Source organism: Palaemon carinicauda, unplaced genomic scaffold, assembly GCF_036898095.1.
Source record: "Palaemon carinicauda isolate YSFRI2023 unplaced genomic scaffold, ASM3689809v2 scaffold294, whole genome shotgun sequence".
Taxonomy (NCBI): Eukaryota; Metazoa; Arthropoda; class Malacostraca; order Decapoda; family Palaemonidae; genus Palaemon; species Palaemon carinicauda.
This window is the reverse complement of record NW_027170601.1, coordinates 19616-47414: the sequence shown is the minus strand read 5'-3', so window position 1 is coordinate 47414 and position 27799 is coordinate 19616. Positions and strand designations below refer to the sequence as shown.

The 27799-nt window shown below is 43.5% G+C and overlaps 1 long non-coding RNA gene across 1 annotated transcript in view; it reads left to right on the top strand.

The window, feature by feature from the left end:
* The window catches only part of LOC137636421 (uncharacterized), a 37813-nt gene extending 11566 nt beyond the window's left edge, over positions 1-26247 (top strand). The window contains exons 2-4 of the long non-coding RNA XR_011043096.1: positions 17169-17277; positions 19724-19854; positions 25101-26247. This is a non-coding gene — a long non-coding RNA (uncharacterized lncRNA). The remainder of the gene's footprint in view (positions 1-17168; positions 17278-19723; positions 19855-25100) is intronic.
* Positions 26248-27799: the final 1552 nt, after the last annotated feature.

The window sequence follows — 27799 nt, the reverse complement described above, 5'->3', positions numbered from 1 at the left end:
GATCATTCACCTACACATGCTGCTCGCCATCGCTTACCGCCAGCGATCTTCTTCACCTACGCGGCAGCACGATCCCTCGCCGTCACGCCCATTCGCCTGCGCGCCCGCGCGATCGCTCGCCTGCGCGCCCGCGCGATCGCTCGCCTGCGCGCCCGCGCGATCGCTCGCCTGCGCGCCCGCGCGATCGCTCGCCTGCGCGCCCGCGCGATCGCTCGCCTGCGCGCCCGCGCGATCGCTCGCCTGCGCGCCCGCGCGATCGCTCGCCTGCGCGCCCTCGCGACCGCTCGCCTGCGCGCCCGCGCGACCACTCGCCTGTGCGCCCGCGCGACCATTCGCCTTTGCGCGACCGTTCGCCCTCGCGCGACCATAGTTCGCGGCGAATTCCACAGCCGGTGGTAGCAGCAGGGACGCGTGCTCCTAGGCGGCACTCGGGATCACCTCCATCCAAGCACAGGTTGGTAGTGCAGGACGAAGACAGGTCAGTACAGCATTCTTCCCACCTTCTTTTCAGGCAGGAACCGTCGTGTCCTCTCCAAAGGATCGCCCGATCCCTTTCACCTTAGCGAGGATTTCGGACTCTGTGTCCTTGGAGCAGCAGACATGGTTTGATCCGCTGGCACGGGCGTTAATGAGGGTTATGAAACCAGCACTCACCGGCCAGGGTAACAAACCAGCGGCTGTCTCTCCTACGCTGAAGAGAAAGAGAGGAGTGGACTTCGTGGTGACTTCCCCCAGGGCGAAGTTGGTTCCCAAGAGGTCGGTCTCGAGGGTCCCCTCTCCTGCACGAGTACTCTCTCCTTCTCCCGCCCTGGAAGGATTTTTGGCGGGGGGGCTTTCCGTTGAAGATTTCTCCATCGGACAAGGGGTGACTGCTTACCTCTTCCTCTGGGAGCTTACCAGGTTCTTTCCCTCCTCGGTTACGGCCCGAGGTTTGGTTCAAGGAAGCTACAGGAAGATCAAGGGTACTTTCCTCCTCTCGAGCTCAGGCACCTTGGCCTTTCGTCGTTAAGTATCTACTTGCGGACAAGCTCGATGTTGTACCATCTGGACGCACTGACTGAAGGCTTCCTTCGGGTGTCTCATCTGTGGAGGTCAACGACCTCAGACACCCTTCCATCCTTGAGAAGAGTTTTGTCTTTGCCCAAGGACAGAGACTTAAACATCTACTGTGCGGAGTAAATCGACTTCCGGTTTCACTCCTCCAAGGCGCTTTCTTCCAGACTCTGCAGGGCTCCAGCTCCCTTTTCTTTCAACCACGTCGGCCTAAGTTATCGGCTACGACAACTGGGACAAGGTGTCCAATTGCAGTTTCCTCCTGTCAGGAACAGATGGCACGGGAGACTCCCCCGGGGGGGCATAGTCCTAAAAGGAGTTCACGAACTCTAGGATTGCAGGTTTTTTCGCTGGGAGGATGCTTAAGGTTACTCATCCGAATGACAGCTTCCCGATGCCCATTCCCGCACAATCTCTGTGAGTAGCCAAGGATATCGCGCCTGCCGTCTCTGTCAGCGAATTCAGTGTCTCTGATCCTCTATGCCATAGCATCAGCAGAGTTGCCCGGTTGGGCAGAATGATCCATACCTTAGGCGAAGGTCTTCCTTAGGATCATCGACGGCTTCACCCCCGGCCCCCTCAGTCAATCCTTTCTGGTAAGGAAGGATCTGAGAGGGGATGTCCATAGTCGACCTCTCAGCCCTGATCAAGTTTGTCGAACAAACTTCGGCCAGCGTAGACCAGCAGAATCGATCAGACTGGTAACGAGGCGACAGGACTCCTTTAACCCTGGATCGGAAGGACGGGTACTTTCAGTTTCCATTCCATCCATCTTCCAGGGTGCTCGTCGAATTCAGCCTAAACTGCAAGTATTCCTGCTTATGATGCAGTGTGGCTATCCCGCCGTGGTATAGCAGGTTTGTTTCCCCAGAGAACTCTCCCTGCCTTCCTCTTGGCCGCTCAGGTGCAGACTTCCGCCTCCTCTGCTGTTTGGAGGGCTGGTCAACTCCGGTAGGCTCGGGTTTCGACCTTCTTCAGCGCCGGGAAAAGCTTCCGAATGCTGACCATGAGTCTGGGCTCATGGTATTTTGCTTGGAGCCTTCTCTTCCTCTGCCTCAACATCTGGAGTATCTGGCCATGATATTGAGTCAACCGCCTTACCACGTTGGAAACCCCGCTTCTCGTCCGTCCAGCGAGGTTAAGCAACGTCGGTACTTGGATGGGTGACCACCTGGGGACGCCAGATTCTGTTACCACATCCTCCGAGCCTTCCTTTCGGTTGACTGTGGCAAGACTGAGGAGAGTCGCAGTACCTGTTCTCAGTCAAGCAGAGTTTTCAGCCCTACCTTGGAACGTTTCCTAGTTCTTCTTTCCTCATTGACCCATTTATAGTCCGAACGGTCGCCTCAGGATAAGTTCCATGTGGGGCGATCCAAGTTCCGGTGGCTTCAGGCAATGTTTAACCGGACTCCCTGGCCCTATGGGACCAGCGGAACTATTAAACCTGCAATGGGTGTTGACCTATGGAGCCTCTTGATGGTAGTGGATATTCTCGTCCTTTCCCCACATTCTTGATGCGGTTCTCGGACTCGTCAAAGGAAAGGGGGGGGGGGGGGGGGGGCATGTTCCGGTCCAGGCCTATGGTCAAGACCTGAAGGATACCTCTCCATCATTCAGGCAGGCTTAAGGGCCTTAGTCTGGCCCCTCTTCAGATCCTACCGCTCCTGCCAAGTCGCCCCGTTGCGTGTCGACTTCATGCTAACCAGCAGGGGACGCATTTTCACACCTTCACATCTTGCAGTAGAGATACCGGGATGATTGAGATTCTCTCAATTCCACCATCGGCTCTCTCATTCCAGGCAGGGGAATGTTTCTCTCAGACTATCCGAGCAGAGCCTCATAGAGAGAGTGTACCTAAGGGTCTTTGACCTTGGGTAACCAGCAAGTGCTGGTCTGGGGGACCTGATCGCGACAGCTTGGAACCTCAAGCTTCCGCTAGTTTTCCCCCCAGTCTCAGACCCCGAGACTCTGGCAAGATGCATTCCGGTGATGGTGGGACAACTTCGACGCCTGCGTCTTCCCTCCTTTTTGTCTGCGGACAATGGGTCTCAACAAAACCAGGTTGTCTGTCAACCTTTCAATGGGAGAGCTCCACTGGGACTATGCGCAGAACGGTTTCTGGACCCTCTGCTTCCCCTGACGGAACTCCCGGGAGAGCTTCTCCCACGGCGCAGACTACTCAAGCAACCACACTGCGACATCTCTCCCGAACCGGGGCGTCGCTTCGGCTTCATGCCTGGAGACACTACGCTTCCTCCTCTAGAAGAGACAACCCGCTACAGTCGCGGTACGGAGGTCGCGTCATCTGCGATAGTCATCCACAGGGGTCTCCCAGGCAAAGTGAAGAGTCTAAGGTGGTTGGTGCCGTGGGAGATATACCTCTTCCCGTGAGGCCTCTTCAGCAATAACGGTCTTATTGCCTTTCGGCGGGAGGAAACTCCTTTCCGCTCTTGGCAATGAAGCCTGTCGCTCAGCCTTTCCCTGACCTTCAGGCTTAAAGGAATAACTTTTTCCTGCCCGCTGGATCTATCCTCGCTCATGCGAAGCTACGATCGTCCCTGCCCTAGTCGGAGGAAGACCTCCAACTTGGAGCATGGCTCGGACTTTTAGTCCTTTAAGAGATCTTCTCAAGACCCTTTTACGACAGGCCTCGGATTGTATTCCGCCTTGGGTCTTCTGCTCACTCTGGCCACGGCCAGTGTGTAAGCAATCTTCTTGGTCTCTTACTACTCCCCCCCTTTCTAAGGAAGAGGGGAAGGCAACATTCAGGCTCGCTCCTGAGTTGTTGGCTAGACTCAGAATCTGAGGGTCCCGACCCTTCGGTCCGATTCATTCAAGATTTTGAGTCTCCATTCTGTGTCTGATGTCCCAAGACCTTCTCTTTCTTGCCAGTACAGGAATCGAGAGGTTAGCGCTGGGAACAGCTGCAGTTTGGCCTCAGTTGCAGCCGATTTGGGAACACAAGGAGGACATGGGGGGAGAGTCACCAGTATACCTCTTCAGCCCGGACTCAAGGACATTCATTTCGACCTGTCTTCAGACCCTCCCCCGTCACGTCGCCCTACAGCATGATGTTGGATACATCGCAACGTCCCTCGCCTTCGAGTAATACTACTCTGTGACGCAGGTGCTACAAGCTGGAGTCTGGAAGCGTCTGATGACCTTCGCAGCCCGCTTCCTGCAGGGCGTGACCCACAGGAGTCTCGATACGTTTTCTATCGCTCTGTGGTGGCTACACAACAGCTGGTCTAACCTCAGGCTCCTTTTTGGACAGGTAGCAGAAGGTTGAGGGCATTGTTATCAGGTTTTAGTCTGCATGAACGAAAGAAGTATGTCTGGCCCTTACTTCTTTCTTCATCATCCCCTCTACGGGGAAGCAGCATCCTGGTCTCTGCATAGCTGACCTCGAACCTCTGCAGGTAAACCATGCTTCCTTGTGTTCCGAGTATTGAGTCAATACTGTCGCGTCCCCCATACCCTGACGAGGTGGTATTGGGAACGTCCTAACCCAGAGTTCCTTCTGGAACTCCAGGTCAACTGCCTAAGACGGGTCACACTTCTTCCTTCACACACAAGCTTACGTAGGCCACATGGTTCCTTGCGGTGCAAGGAACTTGTGAGGTGCAGGGACTCCTTTTCTCGAGTGCGACTCACTCGGATTCTGAGTCCCCGGGTAAAGCCAAAGCCAGTATGGCTGGGGACTTTCCACCCTTCCTAAGGGATAAGTCACCCTTTGTAAATAGCGTGGTTTGTATTTCGGTTACGGAACAAATGACAAATTCGAAGATAATTTGTATTTTTCCTAACCATACAAACCTTAGCTATTTACACATATTTGCCCGCCAGCCCTGTCCCCCAAGACAAGTCCTACCTCTAAGTGAAAGTGAGTATTCACCTGTGTGTGAGGGGGAGGAGGGGTAGCTAGCTACCACTCCCCTACCCCCCCGCTAACTAGCGCGGGGGTAATACACCCTCGTTAAATTCTAATGGCTCGCCATTTCAGCTACGCTAAAAGTAATAACCCTTTGTAAATAGCTAAGGTTTTTATGGTTAGGAAAAATACAAATTATCTTCGAATTTGTCATATTTGTAATAACCTATTTTATATGAAATGGGGCTATTTTTTTGTTTAAAATTTACATTTACGTACGTAAAACATCTCTCTCCCTCTCTCTCTCTCTCTCTCTCTCTCTCGTAAATTGTTTTCCTGCTTTGCTACGTATGTATGATTTTATATAGATACGGTAAATAATATTTGTAATAACATATTTTTAAAAGCTTTTACTGTAATATCATTATTTATCACTTTCATCATGCGCGTTAAATGCCTTCGTTTGTTTATTACGATCGAATCGAAGATGGAGCGTACTTTATGACGCCGCCTGAAACGGCGGTGTCATAAAGAGAAACATTTCATTTGGAAGTCCTAAGAAAAATTGGTAATAACAAAATCAACATACTGTATAATCAATATAATCGATGCAAAAACTAACCTATACACAGATGTGTAAATGCGTTTGTTTCTTCATTATAATCAGAGATAAACGTAAACAAAACATTGGTTGCCATTTTTTATCGTGCTTTTTGGCGTGTTTAGGAAATGCATGATATAAAATCGCCTTTAATATTTGTGCCTGTTTTAGTTTAGGGTACGTTAGTACATGCATTAAGTGTTCTGTACATTAAAGGGTAGTTTGTTAACAGTACTACGTACAAGGGAAGGTTTTAAAAGTCTGAATATACATGTTAAATAAATAGGTAAATATGGTGTCACTACTTCGCGGATTTTCACCTATCGCGGCCGGGTCTGGAACCTATCTACCGCGATAAACGAGGGTTCACTGTAGCTGGGTAGCCTATATTGTTTTGGGTGGTCGTGGCTTTGCTACGGCCACGCACACACACTTGGCCCACACCGTTTTCACCGCGGCTCAAAACATATGAGACAGGCGGCTTCTCCGATGTTGGTTGCATCGGGCTGCCGGGTTCTTGTTATGCCAAGGCCCGCCTTATTGCCTGCCCGACAGGCATTGCCCTCTTCCGCCGGCGCTGGGAAGCTCCGCCGTTGGGGTCTTGTTTGGTTTGATTTTGGAGTTTTCCTTCTCCTAGCCTTTGCCTATCTTAAATAAAGGAGAAGCTACTGGCATTCTGTCGTTTCCTCCACCCCTCTTCATCTCTAGATAGGAGGCTGATGGCTAACGACAGAACCCAATACTCGGACACGAGTGGGCGCCGACGACGACGACGAGTAAATATTACACATTACATTTTGAAAATGAAAAATATGAAAGAAATATTGTTTTCCTAGTTTTTCAAAGTGTCAATTTGTTATTTTATTGATTTACTACCGTAGACCTATTCTTTAAAGAAATCCCTTGGGCTGCTACTTCATTAATGGAGGTGCTTTTATTGAAGCCTAACTTTACATCGAGTAGTAGTTGCTATTCCATAATGATTTTAGTGCTGTGTCTTAGATCTATCAACACAGTTATTTTTAACTAAAGCCCATTATTTTCCGAAAAGCTTTCTAGTTGGATTTCCAATTGTCTAAGGAAGTAACTTGAAGGGCGAGTGTGTTGATTTTGTTTTGGCTTAAAAGCCTAGAGAATATAAATAACCTCAAATGCTCTCTTGCCATGGTAAACTTTCCTTTGATACCCATAAATTTGTTTAGCACTTCTTTGCTTTTGATGTTATGATTTTATTAAGCCTTCTCCTTTATTATATGAGTCTTTCAGTCGAGAAACATGCCAAGTGCCATTTTTAAAAAGTGTCAGAAATCGCGATTAAAGTTTGCCAATTTTCAATCGCGAATTACTCGGTAAATATAATAGCTAGGAGTTTCATATTTGTTATATATAGTAGCAAATTTTATATTTATAACAAATATGAAACTCCTAGCTGTTATATTTACCGAGTAATTCGCGATTGAAAATTGGCAATTTTCAATCGCGATTTCTGACACTTTTTAAAAATGGCACTTGGCATGTTTCTTGACTGAAAAACTCATATCTTCTCAGCCATCTTTAATGGTTGCCTTGTCCTTGTTTATTTTAAGTTGGTAAGCGACATCTTTCTGGGAAACTTTGTATTGATGGAATGCAATTACCTGTAATGCAATTGGGGTTGGTGCTGAGGTGTTTTCTTGCCTATGTTCCATCATTTGAGAGTTCATGCCAATCAGCTGGTAATGTCTCTCAGTCGTCGGTCCTCCTCCTCATTTTATAAGGCCATGTCCATCAGCTTATTTTGAAGGCTGCTTACAATTGTTTGCTGATCTTTTTAGAAGTTTTTAAGCCACTGAACAACAGTTACTTTCATGCATTATTGTTTATGGTATAGTAAGTGTGCAGAGAGGAGAGGTCCCCTTTTTTGTTTCATTTGTTTGATGTCGGCTACCCCCCAAAATTGAGGAAATGCCTTTGTATATGTATGTATATGTGCAGCTTGGTCCCCCTAACAGATCATATGGGTGTAATTGGCTTTATTTTGAATCAATTACCATCACACTGAGGCCTTTAGTGAGGTTGCCTAGGCAAGAGCTACGGTAACCGGTAGATGCCATAACTGTCTAGTCCCTCTGTAGATGGAACCACCTCCCATAGTTGAAAGGAGATTAAGACACACACAGTGGAGCCATTGTAGCTTTTGTTCAGGCAGATTTAGGTACCGCATGTTGTTAAGACCCAAAATCCATTAATGACGACCGATTTAACTGCTTTTCTATTTCATCAATCAAGGAAGTAACTGATGATTCAGATAGTTTGTTATTATGTCCTGTAACGGCAGTCTGTCTTTCCTCAAAGAAGACTGCACTCTTTTGTCCAGGCATCCCTAACTTGTTTTTATGCACAGGTCAAAACAAGAAGGGAGTAACTGAGAATACTATCTTATTCTGGCTCTGAGAAACATTAATGATATCTGTGGTATTGCTGCCACCTTGGCATTCTGCAAGAACCACTTGGAAACACAGGTACTCGGCTCAGGTGTATGAAAAGGTAGACCACCTTCACTGCATATCATTCGAAAGACTGCTCGTATAGGTCTCTGGATACTTTCTCCTTAGGTCCTGTGGTAGCCGCCCAACAGTTTATATAAAGACCCGTGGCCCTGCAGGACAGCTAGCATTTTGTTGCATCATCGATTACTTCATTGTTATTATGGTATGGGGAGAAGGAAAACTCCAAAATCAAACCAAACAAGACCCCAACAGCGGAGCATCCCAGCGACGGCGGAAGAGGGCAATGCCTGTCGGGCAGGCAACAAGGCGGGCCTTAACATAACAAGAACCCGGCAGCCCGATGCAACCAACATCGGAGAAGCCGCCTGTCTCATATGTCTTGAGCCGCGGTGAAAACAGTGTGGGCCAAGTGTGTGTGCGTGGCCGATGCAAAGCCACGACCACCCAAAACAATATACCCAGCTACTGGCACTCTGTCGTTTCCTCCACCCTTCTTCATCAGCAGGCTGATGGCTAACGACAGAACCCAATACTCGGACACGAGTGGGCACCGACGACGATTATGGTATGAGAGTAGAGTGAATGGTTTCCTCTTTATTCTCTTGGGAATACCTACATTGATGACTGCGTATACAGGTAAACTCCCCACTGTGGGCAGATATATTGTCCAGTAACTTTGATGATGTTCTTACAAAAGGCCAATTCTGTTGGGTTGTGACTCCATCACTTACCTCTATTTCAAATAAGGCTGTGTGTCCTGTTCTTCGGTTCTCTCATGAGCCAAGCATGAATGGATACTTTGGGTTAAGGGTCAGACAGACGCCCTAAATTTTATAGCTGAGGACTTTCTAAGGAAGATTCCCATATAAGTGACAAGCGTTTGTATTTGCGTAGGAACAAACTACTGTACTAATTTCAAAAGTAATTTGTAATTTTCCTAGCTATGCAAACTTGAATCATTACCTCTGCCAATAAATTTGGAAGGAGGTTATGTTTTACCCCGGTTTGTTTGTAAACAGCTTCCAAACTATAATTTTAATTGTAGATTAATGAAACATGCAGGGATTAACTGTTATGTAAAAAATTGGAAATGATTAAATTTTGGAAGGTTGGCCAAGCAAAATGTCCAATTCACGTAATCAGCCACAATTTTGTACATTGTTGTCACAGAGATTTCAAATTTTAGTTTATATTTGAGTGTATGAAAATCAACGCACATTAATACATGTTAAGGTCAAAGGTCAAGGTTTAAGTGCAAGCTTCTGTGGTGAGGAATGCGCTATACTGAGTGCCCCTCTAGTTTATTTATATTTCCCACCTCATTCACGCGACAAGTCCTGACCAAGAACAGTGTGATAACAAAGGAGCTAGCTCTGACACCCTGAGCCAGGTGGGAATAATCTGCAAGCGTACAATGTTGCTAACCCCATGATATTTCATCAATTTTGTTGTAACAAAACAACAGAGGTAACCCATATAAAGAACTCAGGTTTGTATAGCTAGGAAAAACACAACTTTCTTTTAAAATTTGTAGTATTTTGGCCGTTAATAAACTTGTCTTTTTCAATATTAATCTTACCCGATGATCATGTAGCTGTCAACTCTGTTGCCCGACAGAAATCTACGGTCGGGATACGCCAGCGATCGCTATACAGGTGGGGGTGTACACAACAGCGCCATCTGTGGTCAGGTACTCCAGTACTTCTTGTCAACACCACCTCAATTTTTCCTCTGTCGTGCCGCCGGCAAGACCTACATGGATACGCTGTTGATTTTGGAGTCTTTGTTCACGGTTTTGGTGAAGTATTTGCTCTAAAATTTAGCCTTCGCTGTACAGGAAGCTTTTCCCTTAGCTTAGATAGCTTTTGGAATTAAATTGATTTATTGGTTAACGATCTTTGCTTTACTTTGGAATTCCCCCTTGACTGTTCTCTAAATTCAAGATGTCCGACCACTCTCAAGCTCCTAAATTTAGGCGATGTAGTGTTAGGACTTGTAATAGGCGTCTTCCGAAGGCCTCTGTTGATCCTCACACCGTTTGTTCCGACTGTAGGGGAAAATCCTGTCAGTTGGAAGATCGATGTGGGGAATGTGCTGGGCTTTCGGAATTCGATTTTAATGAATTCCTCAAATATACAACTAGGTTAGAGAGGGAGAGAGTTAGGAGGAGTTCTTCTCGCTCTTTGGTTTATTCCTCCCCCCATGACCCTCAACCTTTTCCTTCCCCTGTGGTGGTGACCCCCGAACCTGCTACGAGTGCTCAGCCTGATATGACGGATATGTTGCGTGCCATTCAGGCTCTTGGTGATAAGGTGGAGTCTTTAGTTAGTGACCACAATCTTCTCTTGGCAGATGTCAAGGAACTTAAAGTGAAGAGTGCAGTGGGAAGTGTTAGTGCCAGTGCTGTGCCTAGTGTCAGTGTCAGTGTTGCGCATGAGGATACTTCTGTGCGTGCCAGTCGTCCTCCCAGTCCGGGACCTCTTGCAAGCTCCCAAGCCCAGGGGAGAAGCAATGTCGAAGGGCAAAAGGGTTCGGCAGGCCTTGATCGGCGCACAGTTGTATCCTCAGTGGTTGCGGGCGTATCTGATAGAGATCGTCACTTCCACTCCCAGACGATTGAGCCCTTAAATTCCTCGTCTGCGGAAGAGGTTTCCAGGAGGAAACGGTGGACCCAGGTCTCACGACCTCTCAAACGTAAGGTCCCTTCCGAGCTAGTCCAACGGCCCAGGTGTAGCCACTGGGCCAGTTCGGACTCGCCGCAGTCATCTGATGACTGCACACCTCCTAAGAGAGGTAAAGCGGTGCCTCAACAGGCCTCTGCTCCAACTCCTGTGGACCCCAAGTGGTCTATGCTGCAGACTATGCAGTCTCAGCTTGCGGCTTTGATGCAGGAGTATCAGGCAGAGAAGGTTAACACACCTCCTCCTGCGAGCGCTCCTCCACCTCTGCGCAGTCCTCCCTGCCAGACGCATGTTCTTGAGGCTCCTCCTGCTTCCATGCGTGAGCTGCCGCATTGGGAGTTGCCAGGTTCCAGCACTATGCAGCAACCTCCTCTACCCATGAGGCAGGAGCCTCATGCGATGCGGCAACCTCCTCAACCCTTGAGGCAGGAGCCTCATGCTATGCGGCAACCTCCTCTACCCATGAGGCAGCAGCCTCATGCTATGCGGCAACCTCCTCAACCCTTGAGGCAGGAGCCTCACTCTGCGCAGCAACCTCCTCAACCCTTGAGGCAGGCGCAACCCTTGAGGCAGGAGCCTCATGCTATGAGGCATCCTCCTCAACGCATGCAGCACGAGCCTCTTACCATGCAGCAGCCGCATTCTTCGCAGCAGGAGCCTCATCCCATACAGCATGAGCCGCATACCATGCAGCATGAGCCTCATGCCTTCCAGCATTCGCTTCTGACCACGCTTGCACCTCAGACCACCGCAGAACCTCCCTCACTCCAGCCTCCTGGCTTTGTCATTGCCAGCCCTCAGTCTCTTCAGCAGAGGCATGATGATGGATCCGCAAGTGCGCATGCACCCGTTCTGCAGGATTCAGCCATTCAGCCTGCCGCTCTACCTTTACCTCTCGCTACTCAACTCTCAGGCGAGGAGGTTTCTGAGGATGAAGCTGCTCACCTGGATGATCCTACATCTGATGTGGAGGGACACAAGTCGTCGCCGCCTTCCTTAGACTTTCGCAAGGTCCTGGCTCTGTTCAGAGAGTTATACCCTGAACACTTCGTATCTGCAACCCCTCGTTCTCCTCCATCCGAGTTTTCTCTAGGCATGCAGCCTACTACGTCTGCCTACACCAAGCTTGTCCTCGCCAAATCATCAAGGAGAGCTTTGAGGGTTTTAGGGGATTGGTTGCAGTCCAAGCAGCAACTGGGAAGGACCTCTTTTGTGTTTCCTCCTCCTAAGCTGGCTTCTAAGTCGGGCGTCTGGTATGCCACAGGAGAGGAACCTGGCTTGGGGGTTCCTGCCTCTGCCCAGGCCGACTTCTCAAGTTTGGTTGACTCTCCCCGCAGGTCGGCTATGAGACGCTCGAAGGTCTGCTGGACTTTTTCTGATCTAGACCACTTGATGAAGGGAGTCTTTCGCACCTTCGAAATTTTTAACTTCCTCGATTGGTGCCTGGGGGCCTTAAGCAGGAAGACTGCTCCTTCTGACAAAGACTCGGCCATGCTGATCATGTCCAGTATGGACAAAGCAATTCGCGATGGTTCTGGCGAACTTGCGTCTATTTTTGTCTCAGGAGTCCTCAAGAAAAGGGAACATCTATGCTCCTACTTATCGACTGGTATCACCCCTTGCCAGAGGTCACAGTTGCTGTTTGCTCCTCTCTCCAAGTTCCTGTTTCCGGAGGAGTTAATCAAGGAGATGGCTGCGGCTCTTATCCAGAAAGATACGCATGACCTCATGGCCTCTTCAGCACGTAAGGCTAAAACCTTACCTTCCGTGCCGAGATCTTACCGCACCCCTGTGGCTGATACACCTGCTACCAGATTCATTCCGCCCTTTCGTGGCAGAGCCCCCAGTAGAGGAAGTACCCGTGCAGACAGTCACCGGGGCAAGTCCAAGAAAGGTGCCAAGTCCACGAAAAGCAAGCTTTGACTTCCTTCCTCTCCAGACAGCTGTAGGAGCCAGACTCAAGACCTTCTGGCAAGCCTGGGAGAGCAGAGGTGCAGACGCTCAGTCTGTCAAGTGGCTAAAGGAGGGTTACAGAATTCCGTTCTGCCGCACTCCCCCTCTGACCACATCTCCCATCAACCTCTCTCCCAACTACAAGGAGAAGGACAAGAGGCTAGCGTTACATCAAGAGGTGTCGCTCCTGCTACAGAAGGAGGCAGTGGTGATAGTCCGGGACCATCAATCCCCGGGCTTTTACAACCGTCTCTTCCTGGTGGCCAAGAAGACAGGAGGTTGGAGACCGGTGCTGGACGTCAGTGCGCTCAATGCTTATGTCACCAAGCAGACGTTCACAATGGAGACGACGAAGTCGGTCCTAGCAGCGGTCAGGCAGGAGGACTGGATGGTCTCGTTAGATCTGAAAGACGCCTACTTTCACGTTCCCATCCATCCAGACTCCCAACCTTTTCTGAGATTCGTCTTTGGAGAGGTTGTGTACCAGTTCCAAGCCCTGTGCTTTGGCCTGAGCACGGCACCTCTTGTGTTTACGCGACTGATGAGGAATATTGCGAAATTCCTTCATTTGGCAGACATCAGAGCCTCCCTTTATTTAGACGACTGGCTTTTAAGAGCTCCCACAAGTCGTCGCTGTCTGGAGAGTCTCAGATGGACTTTGGATTTGACCAAGGAACTGGGCCTCTTGGTCAATTTAGAGAAGTCCCAGCTCGTTCCTTCCCAAACCATCGTTTACCTGGGGATGGAGATTCAGAGTCGAGCTTTTCGGGCTTTTCCGTCGGCCCCAAGAATAAACCAAGCCCTGGAGTGCATCCTGAGCATGCTGAGGAGGAACCGATGCTCGGTGAGGCAGTGGATGAGTCTAACAGGGACTCTTTCATCACTAGCCCTGTTCTTCGAGTTAGGGAGACTCCACCTCCGCCCCCTTCAGTACCATCTGGCAGCTCACTGGAACAAGGATATGACGCTCGAGACGGTCTCTATTCCTGTTTCCAAAGAGATGAGGGCTACTCTAACGTGGTGGAAGAACAGCATTCTTCTCAAGGAGGGTCTATCGTTAGCTGTTCAGACCCCCGACCATCATCTCTACTCGGACGCATCAGACTCGGGCTGGGGCGCGACATTGGACGGACAGGAATGCTCGGGGACATGGAACCAGGAACAGGAAACGCTTCATATCAATTGCAAGGAGTTGTTGGCGGTTCATCTGGCCTTAATGAACTTCAAGTCCCTCCAGCTAAACAAGGTGGTGGAGGTGAACTCCGACAACACCACAGCCTTGGCGTACATCTCCAAGCAGGGAGGGACTCATTCGAGGAAGCTGTTCGAGATCGCAAGGGACCTCCTCATTTGGTCAAAAAGTCGAAAGCTCACGCTGGTAACGAGGTTCATTCAGGGCGATATGAATGTTACGGCAGATCGCCTCAGCCGGAAGGGTCAAGTCATCCCCACAGAGTGGACCCTTCACAAGAACGTGTGCAACAGACTTTGGGCCCTGTGGGGTCAGCCAACTATAGATCTGTTCGCTACCTCGATGACCAAGAGGCTCCCATTGTACTGTTCCCCGATTCCAGACCCGGCAGCAGTTCACGTGGATGCCTTTCTGCTGGACTGGTCCCACCTCGACCTGTATGCATTCCCGCCGTTCAAGATCATCAACAGGGTTCTTCAGAAGTTCGTCTCTCACAAAGGGACACGGCTGACGTTGGTTGCTCCCCTTTGGCCTGCAAGAGAATGGTTCACAGAGGTACTGCAATGGCTGGTCGACGTTCCCAGGACTCTCCCTCTAAGAGTGGACCTTCTGCGTCAACCTCACGTAAAGAAGGTACACCCAAGCCTCCACGCTCTTCGTCTGACTGCCTTCAGACTATCGAAAGACTCTCAAGAGCTAGAGGCTTTTCGAAGGAGGCAGCCAGAGCGATTGCCAGAGCAAGGAGGATATCCACTCGCAGAGTCTATCAATCTAAGTGGGAAGTCTTCCGAAGCTGGTGCAGAGCCAATGCAGTTTCCTCTACCAGTACCACTGTAACCCAAGTTGCTGACTTCCTGTTACATCTAAGGAATGTTAGATCTCTATCAGCTCCTACGATCAAGGGGTACAGAAGTATGTTGGCAGCGGTTTTCCGCCACAGAGGCTTGGATCTTTCCACCAACAAAGATCTGCAGGACATCCTTAGGTCTTTTGAGACCTCTAAAGAACGTCGGTTGTCCACTCCAGGCTGGAATCTAGACGTAGTCCTAAGGTTCCTTATGTCATCAAGATTTGAACCTCTCCAGTCAGCCTCTTTCAAGGACCTCACTCTGAAAACTCTTTTCCTCGTTTGCCTTGCAACAGCCAAAAGAGTAAGTGAGATTCACGCCTTCAGCAGGAACATAGGTTTCACATCTGAAACGGCTACATGTTCCTTACAGCTCGGTTTTTTGGCCAAAAACGAGCTTCCTTCACGTCCTTGGCCTAAATCGTTCGAAATACCTAGCCTTTCCAACATGGTAGGTAACGAGCGGGAGAGAGTTCTTTGCCCTGTCAGAGCTCTTAAGTACTATCTTAAAAGGTCAAAACCCTTGCGAGGACAATCGGAGGCCTTATGGTGTGCTATTAAGAAACCTTCACTACCTATGTCTAAGAACGCAGTTTCTTACTACATAAGGCTTCTGATTAGAGAAGCTCATTCTCATATGAAGGAAGAAGACCTTGCTTTGCTGAAGGTAAGGACACATGAAGTGAGAGCTGTGGCTACTTCAGTGGCCTTCAAACAGAACCGTTCTCTGCAGAGTGTTATGGATGCAACCTATTGGAGGAGCAAGTCAGTGTTTGCATCATTCTATCTCAAAGATGTCCAGTCTCTTTACGAGAACTGCTACACCCTGGGACCATTCGTAGCAGCGAGTGCAGTAGTAGGTGAGGGCTCAGCCACTACATTCCCATAATCCCATAACCTTTTTAACCTTTCTCTTGAATACTTTTATTGTTGTTTTTGGGTTGTACGGTCGGCTAAGAAGCCTTCCACATCCTAGTTGATTTGGCGGGTGGTCAATTCTTTCTTGAGAAGCGCCTAGGTTAGAGGTTGTGATGAGGTCCTTTAGTATGGGTTGCAGCCCTTTATACTTCAGCACCTAAGAGTCGTTCAGCATCCTAAGAGGACCGCTGCGCTCAGTAAGGAAGACGTACTTATTAAAGGCAGAGTAATGGTTCAAGTCGACTTCCTAACCAGGTACTTATCGATTTTATTTGTTATTTTGAATAACTAATAAAAATGAAATACGGGATACTTAGCTTCTTGATTAACATGTATACTGGTTTTCACCCACCTCCCTGGGTGTGAATCAGCTACATGATCATCGGGTAAGATTAATATTGAAAAATGTTATTTTCATTAGTAAAATAAATTTTTGAATATACTTACCCGATGATCATGATTTAATTGACCCACCCTTCCTCCCCATAGAGAACCAGTGGACCGAGGAAAAAATTGAGGTGGTGTTGACAAGAAGTACTGGAGTACCTGACCACAGATGGCGCTGTTGTGTACACCCCCACCTGTATAGCGATCGCTGGCGTATCCCGACCGTAGATTTCTGTCGGGCAACAGAGTTGACAGCTACATGATCATCGGGTAAGTATATTCAAAAATTTATTTTACTAATGAAAATAACATTTTAATCGTATATGTTCTGACCTAAAAACAAACCTTTTGTTCTTAAAACAAGAGAAACTTCATTAAAAAATGATATTCTTTTATTCTTTTTATTTCCATTTACGTATATCAATTCTACTGCCATTTCCTCTTCATGCTGCTTATTCCATCTGTTGAGATACTACCGCTAGAGTTATTGGGTCGTTTCAACTGGCCATATTGTACTACACTAGATCCCCTTCTGGTTACTGCTCATTTTCCCTTCGCCTACACATACACCGAATAGTCTGGCCTTTTCTTTCCCATTCTCCTCCGTCTTAATTCACCTGACAACACTATCACCAAACAATTCTTTTTTGCTTAAGGGGTTAACTACTGCACTGTATTTGTTCTGTATCTACTTTCTACATGGTAAGGATAGAAGAGACTCTTTAGCTATGGTAAGCACCTCTTTTAGGAGAAGGATACAGTACTCTAAAATCAAACCATTGTTCTCTAGTCTTGGGTAGTGCCATAATTGTACCACTGTCTTGGGTTAGAGTTCTTTCACTTGAAGGTACACTCCGTCACACTTCTGTTTCCTTATTTTCTTTCCTCACTAGACTATTTTCCCTGCTGGAGCCCTTTGGGCTTATAGCGTCCTGCATATTCAATGAGGGTTGTAGCTTAGCTAGTAATGATAATAATGATATTATTTACATGTAATTTTAACAGGTATGGACATTTTCCTAACCCTAAAATGATGGTCAGAGATTTTATTCTTGTGCCTCTGATATTTTGTTAGTAATTTTATTAGTAAAGAGTCTTTTCTTATGTATTTGTTTACACTTTTGATAACAATCTTCAATCAATCTTGGTAAATCTGAATGATCCATCTTATTTCAGGATGTCCGAGAAACTAATCGCCTCAACTGAGGTGGATTAAATAGCGTCTCGCACGGTCTGCTCGTTAATCCTGTTGCTCGGACACTTTCCAAACATAGAGCTTTTCCAGGTATGGTAATATACTCTTCCATTTAGTTCATTGGTTTCCAAGAGACCCGATGTAAGTTGATTTTCACTCTATAAAGGGAGGCTCTTAACTTCCAAACATCCAGATATACAAACGCAAATCTAACTGAAATTCTAAATGTCAGATATTTTATAAAAAGTTCATGATGAAACGCTGTAATTGAACAAAATTATTTCATTTAATGCAGAACTTTCATTACTTATCTGCTACCATATTATATAATCCTTATACAGTAGTAAGCATCTGTGTGAAGTACAGTACTAAAAAGTACACTTATAAAACTACTTAACTAAGATTTTATTTTTGTAGACTGACCTAAAGTTGGAACTGACATGCCAAGAGGGAGTATTAATGTAATATCAAAAGGGCTTATCAGTGTAAAGGTAATTTTCTATCCATTTATTGTAATTTAATAATGATTTTCTTTCAGGAAATGTTTAGAATATACTTTTTTACCCTACTGTATATTGCTAGAATTTACAAAATGCTCCCCAGTTCCCATTTAATTTTTATGTCATCTCACTGCAGACAGAAATGCTCCCCAGTTTCCATTTAGTGCAGTGTGCCCTTTTGAAAGGGATTGGTGCACTTTTTAAATGTTGGAGGTACTTGTAATAATAATAGCTTTGCTTTTTAGGTATTTTTATATATACCAGTATCTATTTATTCTTTAAATATTAGAAATTACTTAAGGATTGGAGTAAAGTGTCTTTTGAAAGGATTGGTGAACTAGTTAAGATTTGCAGGGATTTATAGCATTAATAGTTTTGGTTTTTAAGTAATTTTAAACAACCTGGAATTATTTTCTGTTTAAAAGTATATTAGAAATATTTTACGTAAATGCTACCATAAGAATTTCATACTCTCAAAAGCCTAAAATTGTCGAGAAAATAAAGTCATTTAAAAAACATAAGGACAAGGGTAGTTAAAAAGAGGCCAATAATGTAAAAAAAGAAATAAATTATAATTGCATTTAGTAGAATGGTCATCTTGGTTGATGCTGAAGATAGACACTGGTTTAGAGACTGAAAGATTCATTTTTATTTTCTTTATGCATTTTTTCTGTTTCACTAACATCTTCAGTATAGATGCTCTCTTTATAATTGGACTTTTAGTAATGAAGCAAAATTTATCTTGAATGATGTACTGTAGTGCATTTTTTTATACACTTTATTTGACAACTCACTCTGTAACTTTGTAACCAAAGTTTGAAACGATTGGTTGGTCTTGAAATTTATACATAAGCCGAAGGAATATATGAGTTTTCAACACTTCCAGTTTAATGTATATAGTCATCCCCCCCTTGTCGAGGATTCGCATTTTGCGAGGGGCCTTGGAACGTAACACTCACTAAAAGCGGGTCATGGCTGTATGTAGAATATATATTTTGAATACTACTAATATATGCTGTGATATTCTCAGAGAAGTCCCAGGTATGAGGAACTGTTGCCTTATTTACAGGAGCTCAGATTTACTAAGCTGCAACTGTTGTTGGAAAAGCAGGATGACATAAGCCCAAGGGCTCCAAGTGGGGAAATATTCCAATTTAAAAAGAAAGTAAGGAAATAAACTATATGAGAAGTAATGAACAATTGAAATAACATATTTTAAAACCAGTAACAACATTAAATTAGTTCTGTCATATATCAACAATGAGGAAAGGCTTCCGTCAGCGTGTTCAACATAAAAACATTTGCTGCATGTTTGAACTTCTGAAGTTCCACCGATTCAACTGCCTGATTAGGAAGGTCATTCCACAATCTGGCCACGGCTGGAATAAAACTTCCAGAATATTGTGTAGTGTTGAGTCTTGTGATTGAGAAGGCATGACTGTTAGTATACCCGAACTGCGTCACAATCACTCGCATGAAAAGGAGCATGATTATGATCATAATGTATTTATTTTAATGTTACGATTCTCAAAATATTTTATTTTTCCATGTTTTCTTTCCTTGCTGGGCTGTTTTACCTGTTGGAGCTACGGTTCTCAAAATATTTAAGTTTTCCTTGTTTCCCTGGGCTTATACCATCCTTTTCCAACTAGGGTTGTAGCTTAGTAAGTAATGATAATAATAATTATAATAATAATGATGATGATTAAAACCTGAACATGTAGTATTCAGGGAACTGCATTTTCATCATACAGGTGGTCCCTAACTTACAAACATTCACAGAAACAAACTTAAGATAACAAGGATAAGATTAATAAATACTGTAATAAAAAAACATTTGTAATAACCCGATATCTATTTCATATGAAACCTGACTATTTGTTGACTTTTCTACCGGGAAATCATAGTCATGGGTTTCAGGTTAGGGTTACCCTAGGTCAAAGTTTAACTAAATTTGACTTGCAAACAGCTTCTTCTAACCTATTAAATTTGTACGTTTAAGGACCTTCTGTACTGTTTATTTCTTCCTTTTGCAGATCTTGTGGAAAAAGGGCATTTCACGGCACCCCAGATGTGTGTCCAGCAGTTTCCAGTCTAATCGGAGCCTTGGGCCACATTTTGGTCCCCTCGTCACCAGAGAAAGATGCTGTCCTGAGTGTGATAGCTGGTAGGTAAAATGGAAATTACCTGGAGATCTAGGAATTTAATCCAAGAAATCTATTGCCTTGACTTCTCTGATCTATTGATCAGAGAAGTCATAAACATAAACATATATAAACTCACACCAATAATTATCAAAATAATCATTATCATGTCATTACACAATCGCCATTACCACCAAGTCGGTACATAAGTAACAATTAACTACAAAAGAGTCACTTACGACAATGCCCCATCTCTGATACCCATCAGAAATCTCTTGTAACAAACGTCAAGTAATTTCTCCTATCAGCTGTAGCATGAACACACATCCTTAACCCTGGATAGGTACGGTGGGTCGTTTGCGACCCCGAGCGTCAAAAAAAAACAGGTTTTTCTCACGTGACTCACCCCTGTGACTGAATTTGTGGGTGATCGACCTGCAGGAGGTGTCTCCCCTACACGCTCTAGTAGTGTCCAGATGTGCATTGCTGTAGCTGTACTCCTTCCCCGATTTCTGAGACGCGTCGGGGTCGTTCGCGTCCGAGTTTACCCTTCTGAGGTAGTTTGCATAATTATCAAAGTTATTACGTATTATGAAATTGTCGTAGAATGGTGCAACTTGTATAGGTTATCAGTTGTGGAAAGTCTTGGTGGATTGTTTGGCTACCATGTGCATGTTTTTTTTTTTAGTTAAAATGTCGTTCATCACCACGAGGACCATTTTACCGCAAGTGCCCCTTTTTCATTTTTTTTCATTTTTTTGCCAAGTCATTTTTCCATAAGATATTGCCAAATAGTGTCGTAAAACTTTTGCTTGTTTAGTGTTGGAAAGTGTGTCTAGATGATCTGGCTACCCATGCATGACTTTGTTTTTGTCAGATACGACGTAGTTATTGGTATATTGGGTATTTAACTGCGGTTACCAATTTCTGTTTTTTTTCAATATTTGTAAAAATTACTACGTAGTAAGGAATTGCCGTATATTATTCATTTTTTTTTCATGTTTATGTGTTAGAAAGTGTGCCTTGATGGTTGGGCTAACACGTGCATGTCTTTTTTTTTATCTGAGATGTCGTATATTAGAATGTCGGGCATTTTACCGCGAGTGTCCCTTTTTAATTTTTTTAAATTTTTTTGCCAAGTCATTTTTCCGTAAGATATTGCGAAATAGTGTCGTAAAACTTTTGCTTTTTTAATGTTGGAAAGTGTGTCTAGATGATCTGGCTACCCATGCGTGATTTTGTTTTTGTCAGATACGACGTAGTTATTGGTATATTGGGTATTTAACTGCGGTTGCCAATTTCTGTTTTTTTTTCAATATTTGTAAAAATTTACTACGTAGTAAGGAATTGCCGTATAATATTGATTTTTTTTTCATGTTTATGTGTTAGAAAGTGTGCCTTGATGGTTGGGCTAACACGTGCATGTCTTTTTTTTTATCTGAGATGCCGTATATTAGAATGTTGGGCATTTTTCCGCGAGTGCCCCTTTTTATTTGTTTTGCATTTTTTTGCTTAGTCATGTTACCGTAAGGAATTGGCAAGTAGTGTCGCAAAACTTATATTTTTATAGTGTTGGAAAGTGTTTCTAGATGATCTGGCTACCCATGCCTATTTTTTTTTTAGCCAGATATGGCGTATATATAAGTATGTGTTCGATTTTCCTGTGATTGCCATTTTTTCGTTTTTTCCCATTTCTTTCAAAATTACTACGTACTAAGGAACTATCACAGAGTAATATTTCATTTATATGTTTATTTGTCGGAAAATATGCCTTGATGGTTTGCCTAGCACGTGGCTGAAATTTTTTTTTTCTGAAATGCCGTATATTAGAATGGCCATTTTTCCACGAGTGCCCCTTTTTATTTGTTTTGCATTTTTTTGCTTAGTCATGTTACCGTAAGGAATTGGCAAGTAGTGTCGCAAAACTTATATTTTTATAATGTTGGAAAGTGTTTCTAGATGATCTGGCTACCCATGCCTATCTTTTTTTAGCCAGATATGGCGTATATATAGGTATGTGTTCGATTTTCCGGTGATTGCCATTTTTTCGTTTTTTCCCAATTCTTTCAAAATTACTACGTACTAAGGAACTATCACAGAGTAATGATTCCTCTAGATGTTTATTTGTCGGAAAATTTTGTTTACTTTTTTTTTGATTGAATATCATCAAATTTTTTTAGCTAAAATATTGTTTTACATTTTTTTTTTTCGATTTTATTTCCCTTAAAAAAAATTTTTTTGGGTCAGAATTTTAATTTTATAGTCGTAAAATAATCGACAATTATCCAGCAACCCACCATACAATTTTTATGCATATCCAATAATAATTAGATTAGTAAATAACACCGAAATTGACATACCCTTCCTACATTTCAAGTGGCAGATTAGGGAGTCTGAGTCAGTGTGGTTGGCGGCCATTTTGTGGACATATCCGAAGCGTAAGCTGCCCTATCTATATATATTCTTGTTCCCTATAGAATTTGTGATATTTTGGTATATTTTTACCTGCATAAATATCATATTATATATTAAATATATGTATTTTTTTACGAAATTTCCAAGTACTCAAAAAATTACCTTTAGATATGGCCCCTGATATAAATGTAATTTACAAAATAATGAAGATTTTTTTACATATTTCTATTTTAGGATAACATATGTTTATTCCCTAAAAAAATTAGCCACTTCCTATTTCATTTGGGTACCCAAAAAAATTCATGAAATTTGGACAATTTTTTTTGGCCAAAAAAAGTTACCCTTTTTTTCTCATTTCAGATCTTCACCTCCATGGGTCTGACTTCATCCAAAATACATCAAGATGTGTCCTAAACATTCAAGAATCAATTCCTAAAAGGATTTGTGTATATATGTATAAAGTTTTTTTTTATGAATTTTTATGTCAGGTCTTTTTTTTTTCTACTTAATTTTTTAAAATATTTATAATAAATAGTTTTTCTGCAGATGAGTAGTATTTATCTTTACAGTTGTTTTAAGCATTCATTGAAGTTTTTTTTGACAAAAGAAAAAAGGAGGTTACTGCAAAAACTGATTTTTCAAGAATTTTTTTTGGCGTCGGGGTCGTTCGCGTCCGAGTATACCCTTAAAGGGGTGTCCGAGGACCGTACCTATCCAGGGTTAAAGGACTCAAGTTACATGTCAAAACCATTTTGGATTGCAAGAGGAGTGCACAGTTGCACTTCTCACTAACAACGCACGTAAACCCAGTAACGTGTACAACCCCCATCGGCTTCACAGTGGATTCGTTGGTAGTCACACCACTACCAACCAACACCACAATTATAAGCACACACTTTACTAAACTTGAAAGTTATGACAAAGAAGAAAATATATTATTATTATTACTAGCCAAGCTACAACCTGAGTTGGAAAAGCAGGATGCTATAAGCCCAAAGGTTCCGATGGGAAATAATAGCCCAGTGAGGAAAGGAAATAAATAAAATACAAGAGAAGTAATGAACAACCATAAAATATTTTAAGAATGGTAACAACATTGAAATAAATCTTTCATTTAAAAACTATAAAATAAAAAAAAGAACAAGATGAAGAGTTATATGACAGAATAGTGTGCCCAAGTGTACTCTCAAGTAGAGAACTCTACCCCAAGGCAGTGGAAGGCTATGGTACTACCTGAGACAAGACGACAATGGTTTGATTTCTCACTGTTTGTTCATGATTACGGAACTGATCTGAAAATTGCACATGTGCCTGACCTGGCACACAAGAATCCTTGCAAAAAAACGCTTTGCATTGTTCGTATCTTCCCCTTATTATTTAGAAAATGGCTAGCGTTCGATCCCAAGTATGAGGTAGAAATTTATTTCTATTTGAACACGATGTTGTGTTGATATTTATCCATATTGACTCATTAGGGGTAATTTGTATGAATTACTACCAATTGTGTCACGTGGTGGGCCGGGGAAATCAGGTAAAACTCGCTGGTAAGAGACTGATGTCTCGCCAGGTAAATCCTCGGACAGCTAGTCAGCGTCAGGTTCCGATTTCCTTTTATGGCCTCTCGTGGCATGGTTGGTTTCGACCTGGCCTTTCATTAGAAGGGGCTAGCGTTCGATCCCAAGTATGATGTAGAAATTTATTTCTATTTGAACACGATGTTCTGTTGATATTTATCCATAATTATCATAGATTCAAAGTCTGAGACTAAAATATCAATCTGGGGGGCACAAGCTTTAGCTAGGCCACTATAGAATCCTCACCTAAGAGCCCAGCTTCACACTGAGATCCTCGTAATTGTGTCACGAACGGGGCATTTGCCACAGTATTTGTTGCAAAATTGATAAAACACAAGATAACCAGTTGTAAAAATATATAGTTCATATATTGTTAACCTTTTTACCCCCAACGCTATTTGGAATTTTCCTACCCTTAACCCACAGGCATTTTTTTTTCAAGCACATTTTGCAATATATTTTTTTTTTAATTTCCCTAACAGCCTTAATTTTTGTCATAGAGAGGTCAGGTTGGTCTCATTATTTTGGAAAATGCCTGAAGTTTCTCATAAAGTTATCAAAAATATGCAAAAAAAATGTAAAGAACAGTATTTTTGCGAGGACGTACCGGGTTAATGATGATGATAGTAATAATGTTATTTTGGACAAAAAAAAAATAACCACCACATTGTAAAGCCCCTCTTTGTAGAATAAAGTACTTGCATTTGAAAAGGGTGATTCAAGAGAAAAGAAATCGGGAAAGTACAGTACTGTGCGGTAAAAATTAAAGGCACATACGAACAGCAGCTTGGAAACAAGTCCTCTGAATTATGGTGTAGAAACCTCACTCTACGAGTTAGCGTAGTAATATGTTGTAGATGTAAGAATGAAATTGTCTATTTCTTTAGGAAGATCATTCCACCATCTGGTATGTACAGTAACTGTATTTCAAATAATCTTTATTTTTCCATTTTGTTTTACAATAGATTTCAATCAATCATGACTTCTACTTGATGAAACCAACTCGTGTTTAATTTGTTTTGAATGCACATCTTAAGTCTCCTCACTTATTCAAACTACTGTATAGTGTTTGGCTTAATTTCTCGTATTGTACAAATGAATTTAAAACGACCTGTTCTTACGTTTCGTAAACAGCCTTGTTTCTCCGGCCAGCCGTGCTGCTGCCAAACAATCTTCTATCATAGTCATCCAATATATTCTTTGTGTTATTAGGATCTGTTCAACAGTTTTTGAAGTGTTTATGTCTTGACGAATTATAAGTGCTCTAAATTTTTTTTCAGGTGCTGCCGACGTTAATAGAAGAATGTGACGAGGCGATACTAAAGATGACTTGCGTCACCAACCCGAAAATGTAAAGGCATGGCAGAGGAAGAGAACGGATGGATCATCACTCATTTTATTCTTCCTCCAATACTGATTCTCGATACAGTAGTTCCTTAATTATGTAATACATAATCAAAGAAAAGGTGTAAGGTGTACAGTATTTATTATTCCCAATAATCTGTCTAATTGTAAATAGCTGGTTTGGTGTTAATCTTCGAGGAACCTGCCTGGTATTCTCCCACAACAGTCTTTGCATAAACAACTAACCTGTATTTTAATATTATTGTGAAGATTTTGTTAGCTGTTGACCAAAGACTTATTCCATGATAATTTTTACAAATTAGTAAATCTCCCTTTTTGTGTAATGGTACAATGATTCTTTCTTCCCAGTCATCAGGCTCTTTTATTAGTTTTAATGTCTCCAAAGGCTGGTTCCTCCATTTCAATTTTATGACCATATAATATCGTGTCGGAAATGTTTCGTTGGGTTCTTGTCTGTTCAATAATTCTTCAAAGTAGTTTCCCTCTCAATCATTGCTTCCTCATCTTGTGTTATCATATTTCCTTGATCATCTCTTATCATTGCGGGTCTTGCTTGATGTCTTTTCCTCAGCTTTCCAATTCCCTGATAGTGTTGTCTAACTCTACCCTCCCTTCTGTTTTTATCAGTCTCTAATTCTTCATTGAGTGCCCCTCTCTTTGTCTTGTCACTCGATTTACTTCCTTATTCCCTTGCCTTAGTGTTCCTTGCAATTCTTCATTATTTGGATTTTGAAGTGTTGCTAAATATGCTATTTTTCTGGCTTTTGTTTTTTCTTCATTAAATCAATGATTCTTCTTCAGCTGCTTCCTTTATTGTCTCTGTTGTGTTCTTCCATACTGTATTCACATGAAACCTTGTTAAGTCTTCCTGGTCTTCCAGTATATCGAGTGTCTGTTAACGATTTGTAAGCTTTACCTGGAAATTATTTCGAATTTTATCATTCTTTATCAACATCAAAACGTACATTTTTCTCCATTGGTGTTGACCTTTTCGTTGACAGTCTTGCTTTTATTTTAGTATGTACAGGGACATTTGATGGTAATATGTCGATAGATTCCCACCCAGCCATTACTGCTTGCCAGTACATAGAGCCTGATGTTTTTCTTTTTACGTGAGCGAAGTGAGTGCACGGTGGAGCAAAAATCTTTAAGGGTTCTATCAAAATATTACTGAAATCTAATGGTTTTTGCTCTGCCGTGTACAGTAATGGCTGGGTGGGACTCTCTTGAAATATTACCCTTTTAATACCATATCAAACGATGGAGATGTATGACTGATTTCCCTTTTACCGCATGCAATGAGTTTCTGAAAATGTACGGTCCTTCTCCAGGTGTCATCTGTTTTGCCTACCACCACCATGCAGGTACACCATTTGGTTACTGTTCCCAGTAGGCACAGGTTGCAAGATACCTACTAAAACGTCATTATCTATGCCTTTCTACATGTTTTTCCTCATGAGAAGGGAGAGAAATCATGGGAAAACATCTCTGCATGAAATGTTGCACAGGACAGTATCCAAGAATTGTTCCAACAGCTATTGCTTAAATAGGGGAACGTTATCCTCTTTGAGGAGGTATGGCAGATCATTGGGTATCGTTAACCCCCCTCCAAACCCAAAACTGCATTCCTAGAGTATTATAACCTGTTTGAATAGGGAAATTCAAACCCACGTAGGATACTCAATTGGCAAGATAAGTAAGAAGCACTACAGTATTACTGTGTTGGTGGTTTATCGCAAATTATCCAGATCATAAAGGGGATCTGAAGTAACTCGTGTTGGCATGGACAGAGCTAACTAATGCATTGCAAATCATAGATATAATTATATTCAACTATGTAGTATTCACTCAAGCCCCTTGAGTGTCTCAATGATGGGCTGGGCAATGACGGTGGGGTAGTTTATCCACCCTGGCAGGCTCAACCATACCGCTAAGGCCAGTTCTGAGAGACCAGACCAAGACTGGACCCCTATAGGCCTTCTCCTTTATTTTAAGAAAGGCAAAGGCTATGAGAAGGAAAACTCCAAAATCAAACCAAACAAGACCCCAACGGCGGAGCTTCCCAGCGCCGGCGGAGAGGGCAATGCCTGTCGGGCAGGCTGCAAGGTGGGCCTTGACATAACAAGAACCCGGCAGCCCGATGCAACCAACATCGGAGCCCCCTGTCTCATATGTCTTGAGCCGCGGTGAAAACGATGTGGGCCAAGTGTGTGTGCGTGGCCGTTGCAAAGCCACGACCACCCAAAACAATATACCCAGCTACTGGCATTCTGTCGTTTCCTCCACCCTTCTTCATCTCTTTATAGGAGGCTGACGGCTAACGACAGAACCCAATATTCGGACACGAGTGGGCGCCGACGACGACGAAAATGTAGTATTATTTATATCTGATGTGGTGCATATATTCTTAAAGTTTGATAACAATTATTGAAATTAAAACTTATTTGTAGTATGTGAATAGACCCGAGTTCCACTTAGCCTCGTAGGTCTTAGTGCTGGGTATTTAGCTCTAATTTCATGAATCCATCTTGGGCAGCAACAATTTTAGTCTTTGCTTTTATCCATTTTCACACTATTCCTTCCCCGTTGTTCAAATCTCAAGTTTTATTAAATC